The following is a 7479-nucleotide window of genomic DNA, read 5'->3' as shown; positions in this document are numbered from 1 at the left end:
CAAAGCATATCTTCTAGCATATCTTTTTTTCAAAATTTTCGCCCACCCCCTCCCTTTTAAATTCACATTCGGCCTCCCCTCTCCTCTACAACTCGAATTTGACTCTCCTCCTATTCCTCTCCTTTCATTTCTTTTGCTTGAGGACAAATAAACCTCTAAATTTGGTGTGTTCTTCGTGATCACTGAGCTAAGATTCACTAAGATCATGGCTCCTAAGGGAAAACAAACCACTCAAAGAGGCAAGAAAGAGAACACTCCAAAACCACTTTGGAATCAAGAGATGTTCTTAACCAAAGAACATGAAGACCATTACCACAAAATAATAGGTCTAAGGTCAGTGATCCCGAAAGTTAAATTCGATTTGAAAGAAGACAAATATCCGGAGATCCAAGAGCAGATTCTAAACAGGGGCTGGAAAATTCTAGCTAATCCTGAGACAAAGGTGGGTAGAAACATGGTTTAGAAATTTTACTCAAATCTGTGGCAAACAGATAAGCAGAGAATGACTGGAACCGCCTTCTACACCTTTTGAACTATGGTCAGAGGAAAGATTATTTACTTCAACCTGGACAGAAAAAGAGAGGTCTTCAAGCTGCCTCAACTACAAGATGATCTGGAATCCTTTAATAGGAGAATAGTGAGATTAGATAAGCGATTGGACCAAGTTTTAGAGGACATATGCATCCCTGGAACCAAGAGGATAACTAACACAAAGGGTGTCCCAAATCAACTCAAGAGAGGAGATCTCAAACCAGTCACTAGGGGCTGGCTGGACTTCATTAGGCGTTCTATACTACCCACCAACAACCGCTCTGAAGTCACTGTCAAAAGAGCAGTGATGATCCATTTCATTATGCTGGGAAACAAAGTGGAGATTCATCATCTGATTTCTTGTGAGCTTTACACAATTGCAAACAAGAACTCCACTGACGCAAAATTGGCTTACCCAAGCTTAATCTCTCTGCTATGTAAAGATGCTAGGGTAAAGATGGGAGTGGATGAGTATATCTCAGTCGAGCACCCAATCACCAAAAAGTCAATGGAAGGACAACAAGTGCAAGATAATTCCATCAAAAGGAGGGCGCAGGAGTTTCTCCCAGAAATCCCTCAGATTGACGACTGGACCCGCCTAGAAGCATCTTTCACCAAGCTGCAAGAAGCTATGGATCAACTTAAGGAAGAACAGCAAAGTCAAAATAGCATGCTTTGCAAATTGTTTAAGGAACAAGAAAAATAAGGGCGTGAGCTACAAGAGCTGAAGCGCCAAAAGCTCTCCCTTGAGGGACCAGACACTCCACATATTGAAGGAGCATCCATTTCCCAAAATAAAGGTTGTTGAGTCCGAATCTTAAATCTGTGATAACTTTTATTATTAGAAACCTATCTTAAGAATTATATGAGTATTAGTAATTAGGGTCCTTATTTTTATTTTTATTTTTATTAACTCTAAGTAAGCTATAATTTGTTCCTCTCATCATCACTAAACATGAATAAAATAGTAGATTCTCTTTAGAGTAAGGAGGCAATTATTTCAAGTTTTCAATAAGGAAAATTCTAATTATTTCTTTTTGTGGTGGCAACACTTTTTGTCTTCTGAATGAATGCTTGAACAGTGCATATTTTTGATAGTGAAGTTTAAGAATGTTAAAATTATTGGCTCTTGAAAGAATGATGAACAAAGAGAAATGTTATTGATAATCTAAAAATCAAAAAATTGATTCTTGAAGCAAGAAAAAGCAGTGAAAAACAAATTTTGCGAAAAAAAAAAAGAGAAAAAGCCAATAGCCCTTAAACTCAAAAGGCAAGGGTAAAAAGGATCTAAGGCTTTGAGCATTAATGGATATGAGGGCCCAAAGGAATAAAATTCTGGCCTAAGCAGCTAAATCAAGCTGTCCCTAACCATGTGCTTGTGGCATGAAGGTCCAAGTAAAAAGTTTGAGACTGAGTGGTTAAAGTCGCGATCCAAAGCAAAAAGAGTGTGCTTAAGAACTCTGGACACCTCTAACTTGAGACTTTAGCAAAGCTGAGTCACAATCTGAAAAGGTTCACCCAGTCATGTGTCTGTGGCATTTATGTATCCAGTGGTAATACTAGAAGACAAAGTGCTTAGGGTCACGGCCAAGACTCATAAAGTAGCTGTGTTCAAGAATCAACATACTGAACTAGGAGAATCAATAACACTATCTAAAATTCTGAGTTCCTATGGATTCCAATCATTCTGAGCTTCAAAGGATGAATTGAGATGCCAAAACTGTTCAGGAGTAAAAAGCTACTAGCCCCGCTCATCTAATTAGAATATGAGCTTCACATAAAACTCTGAGATGTATTACCTCTTGATCTTCTGTTATCGTATTTTATTTATCTAGTTGCTTGAGGACAAGCAACAGTTTAAGTTTGGTGTTGTGATGAGCGGATATTTTATACGCTTTATGGTGGTATTTTCATATAGTTTTTAGTAGGATCTAGCTACTTTTTAGTATATTTTTATTAGTTTTTATGCAAAAATCACATTTTTGGAGTTTACTATGAGTTTGTGTATTTTTCTGTGATTTCATGTATTTTTTGGCTGAAATTAAGGACCTGAGCAAAAATCTGATTCAGAGGCTAAAAAAAGGACTGCAGAAGATGTTGGATTCTGACCTCCTTGCACTCGAAATGGATTTTATGGAGCTATAGAAGCCCAATTGATGCGCTCTCATTTGCGTTGGAAAGTAGACAACCTGGGCGTTCCATCAATATATAATAGTCTATACTTTTTCTGAGTTTTGATGATGCAAACTGGCGTTTAACGCTAACTTTCTACCCTATTATGGCGTTAAACACCAGAACTGGGCTACAAGCTGGAGTTAAACGCCCAAACTGGCCCAAAAGCTGGAGTTAAATGCCAGGAATAGCCTTTGCACGTGAAAGCTTCATTGCTTAGCCCAAACACACACCAAGTGGGTCCCGAAAGTGGATTTCTGCACTATCTATCTTAGCTTACTCATTTTCTGTAAATCTAGGTTACTAGTTTAGTATAAAAACAACTTTTAGAGATTTATTTTGTACCTCATGACATTTTACATCTGAATTTGTATCTTCTACGGCATGAGTCTCTAAACCCATTGGTTGGGGTGAGTAGGATCACTAAGGACGATGGACTGCAGGTGCTTCACCCTTAATCAGAATGGATCCGCACTAACCCTGGGATTCAGATATGGAAGAGTATTGGCAGCTGCTCAAACCAGCATCAATCACATACAGCCTGCCATAGAAGAAGTCACTCATACTTGAAGAAGACAGTAATACCAGAGTTAATCCAGAAGGACAAAGCAATGCCAAACCTTACCTAATTTCTTATCCCTGAGTATAATTCAATTCACATAGTATTTTATACCCTTTTCTTTATTTCCCTTTTTTACATGTCAATCTTGTTTAGATCTCACAAATACAAATTAAGCCAACTCTTCTATTCGCCTGACTAAGATCTGCAAGGTAACCATAACTTGCTTCAAACCACAATCCTCATGGGATCGACCCTGACTCACTCAGGTATTACTTGGACGACCCAGTGCACTTGCTGATTCAGTTGTACGAAGCGTGGGATTCGTGCACCATGTTTTTGGCGCCGTTGCCAGGGATTGTTCGAGTTTGGAAAACTGACGGATTATCTTGTTTCCTAGATCATGTATTTTATTTAATTTTGTTTGAGTCTTTTAATTTTATTTTCTTCTTCTCTCTTTCTCAAAAAATTAAAAACCTTTTTCAAAAATATTTTTCTTTTCATTGTTCAATCTTTGTTCTTAGTTTGAGCCTTTTGATTTTGTTCTTGTTGTGTTTTTCGAATTTTCTGAGTCTTTCTTTCTAAAAAATTTCAAAAATAGTTTTTTTGGTTAAATCTTGTGTGTCAAATCTTTAAGTTTGGTGTTTTTTTGTGAGTTTTCTTTAATTTTTTGAAAACTTTGTGTTGAGTTTTCAAAAATTTTAAGTTTGGTGTTCTTTGCATATTCTTGTGTTCTTTAAGTTCTTTGAGTTTTCTTCTTGGTGTTCTACTCAATCTTCAAAGTGTTCTTGTGTTTTCCTTTTGTTTTGATATTAAAATTTTTATGTTTGGTGTCCCTTTGTGTTTTTCCCTCAAATTTTTGAAAATTAGGTAGGTGCATTAGATCTAAAAATTTTAAGTCTTGTATCTTTTACTTGTTTTTCTCTTTCTTCATTAAATTCAAAAATAAAAATATCTTTTATATCTTTATTTTAATTGCATTTTCAAAAATTTTAAATAAAAATTTAGATTTTAATTTCAAAATTTTTATCTTATCTTATCTTAGCTTTTAAAAAATCAAAATTCAAATCTTTTCAAAATCAAATCTTTTCAAAAAATATATATTTTTCAAAATCAAATCTTATCTTTTTATCTTTCATAAAAAATTCAAAAAATTTATCTTATTCTATTTCAATTTTCAAAATTCAATTTTCAAAATTTAAAATTAAAACTTCAAATTTCAAACTTTAAAATCAAATCTTTTTCAAAATCAAATTTCAAATCTTATTTTTTTTCAAATTTTTTTCAAATCTTTTCAAACTCTTATCATATCTTTTCTAATTTTAATTTTAAAATTAAATCTCTTTCAAATCTTTTTAATTCTTTTCTTATCTTGTTGACTTTTTCAAATATTTTTAAAATCAAATCTTTTCTAACCTTCTATATTATCTTAAATTCAAATCTTTCTTAATTAATTGCTTATTTCTCTTTCTTCTTTTTCAAAACTTCCTAACTAACTCCTTTCTCACTTATTTTCGAAAATTCTCCTCTCTCTCTCTTTTATTTCCGAAAATTCACTAACTAATTTTTAATTTTTTTAAATTATTTAACTTAATTTTCAAAATTAATAAATAAATAAAATAAAAACAAAAATAATTTAATTCTTATTTATCTTTTCTATTTTTATTTCTTCTCTTTTCTACTTCTATTTATTCGAACCCTTCTTCTCCTATTTTCAAAGTATTCTTCTTCCCCTTCTTTTCTCTTCATTCTTCTATCTCCTTCTTTCTTCACATCTTACTGGGAGCTCTTTAGACTCAAATCAGACATAGAAGCTTCCTTTCTTTCTTCTCTTCTTTTCTTGTTTATCACCAAGAACAAGAATAAAGAACCTATCTTTAATCTTAATCCTGAACCTGAAAGGACTTTAAGGAGGAGCTTACAACAAGGTAAAGCACAACACTCCAGAAGAAACCTTTCAGAAAATTTTGAACAAGAAAAGGAAGACATGGCCAAACCTCAATAGGAAGCAAGAAAGGTTCTTGGTGACTTTACCATGCCTACCTCTGACTTTCATGGCAGAAGTATCTATGTACCTGCCATTGGAGCTAACAATTTTGAGTTTAAGCCTCGATTAGTCTCTCTTCTGCAACAAAACTGCAAGTTCCATGGACTTTCAACGAAAGATCCACATCAGTTCTTAGCTGAATTCTTACAGATTTGTGATACTATTAAGACTAATAGAGTAAATCCTGAAGTCTACAAACATATGCTCTTTCCCTTTGCTGTAAGAGACAAAGCAAAGATATGGTTGGATTCTCAGCCTAGAGAGAGCTTAAACTATTGGGAAAAGATGGTTAATGCTTTTTTAGCTAAATTTTTTCCCCCTTAAAAGATGAGCAAAATCAGAGTGGAAGATCAAACCTTCAGACAAAGAGAATGTGAATCCCTTTCTAAAGCTTGGGAAAGATACAAGCAACTGATTAGGAGGTGTCCTCCTGACATGCTCTCAGAATGGTCTATTATAGGTGTCTTCTATGATGGTCTGTTTGAGATATCCAAAATATCATTGCATAGTTCTGCAAGTGGATCACTCCACTTGAAGAAAATGCCTGCAGAAGCCAAAGAACTCATCGAGATTGTTGTAAATAACCAATTCATGTACACTTTTGAAAGAAACCCTGTAAACCATGGGACCTCCTAGAAGAAAGGAGTTTTTGAAGTTGATACTCTAAATGCCATACTAGCTCAGAACAAGATCTTGACCCAACAGGTCAACATGATCTCTCAGCATCTGACTAAGATGCAAACTGCAGCTGGCAGTTGATGAGCGGATAATTTATACGCTTTTTGGCATTATTTTCAGTATGTTTTGAGTATATTTTAGTTAGTTTTTATTACATTTTTATTAGTTTTTAGTTAAAATTCAGTTTTCTGGACTTTAATATGAGTTTGTGTGTTTTTCTGTGATTTCAGGTATTTTCTTGCTGAAATTGAGGGACCTGAGCAAAAATCTGATTCAGAGACTGAAAAGGACTGCAGATGCTGTTGGATTCTGACCTCCCTGCACTCGAAGTGGATTTTCTGGAGCTACAGAAATCCAATTGGTGCGCTCTCAACGGCGTGGGAAAGTAGACATCCTGGGCTTTCCAGCAATGTATAATAGTACATACTTTGCCTGAGATTTGATGGCCCAAACCGGCGTTGCAGATCAGCTTCAGAATTCCCAGCATTTAACGCTGGAACTGGCATAAAAATTGGAGTTAAACGCCCAAACTGGCATAAAAGCTGGCGTTTAACTCCAGAAAGAGTCTCTACACGAAAATGCTTCAATGCTCAGCCCAAGCACACACCAAGTGGGCCCGGAAGTGGATTTTTCTGTCATTTACTCATTTCTGTAAACCCTAGGTTACTAGTTCACTATTAATCGGATCTTTTGACAGTGTATTTGTACCTCATGACACTTTACACGTTTCTCATTGTATCTTCTACAGCATGAGTCTCTAAACCCCATGGTTGGGGGTGAGGAGCTCTGTTGTGTCTTGATGGATTAATGCAATTACTACTGTTTTTCATTCAATCAAGCTTGCTTCTATTCTAAGATATCACTTGTTCCTAAACCTGATGAATGTGATGATCCGTGACACTCATCATCATTCTCACCTATGAACGTGTGCCTGACAACCACCTCCGTTCTACCTTAGATGGAGTAGATATCTCTTGGATTCCTTAACCAGAATATTCGTGGTATAAGCTAGAATTGATGGCGGCATTCAAGAGGATCCGGAAGGTCTAAACCTTGTCTGTGGTATTCTGAGTAGGATTCAATGATTGAATGACTGTGACGAGCTTCAAACTCGCGATTGTGGGGCGTTAGTGACAGACGCAAAAGAATCACTGAATTCTATTCCGACATGATCGAGAACCGACAGCTGAATAGCCGTACCGTGACAGGGTGCGTTGAACATTTTCACTGAGAGGATGGGAGGTAGCCATTGACAACGGTGAAACCCTACATACAGCTTGCCATGGAAGGAGCCTTGCGTGTTTGAAGAAGAAGACAGTAGGAAAGCAGAGGTTCAGAAGACAGAGCATCTCCAAAACCTCAACATGTTCCCCATTACTGCAAAACAAGTACTTATTTCATGATCTTTTGCTTTTCACAATCAATCCTGATAATTTTTGATATCCTGACTAAGAGTTACAAGATAACCATAGCTTGCTTCAAGCCGACAATC

Source organism: Arachis stenosperma, chromosome 3, assembly GCF_014773155.1.
Source record: "Arachis stenosperma cultivar V10309 chromosome 3, arast.V10309.gnm1.PFL2, whole genome shotgun sequence".
NCBI classification, from domain to species: Eukaryota; Viridiplantae; Streptophyta; class Magnoliopsida; order Fabales; family Fabaceae; genus Arachis; species Arachis stenosperma.
Note: the sequence above shows the minus strand (reverse complement) of the source record.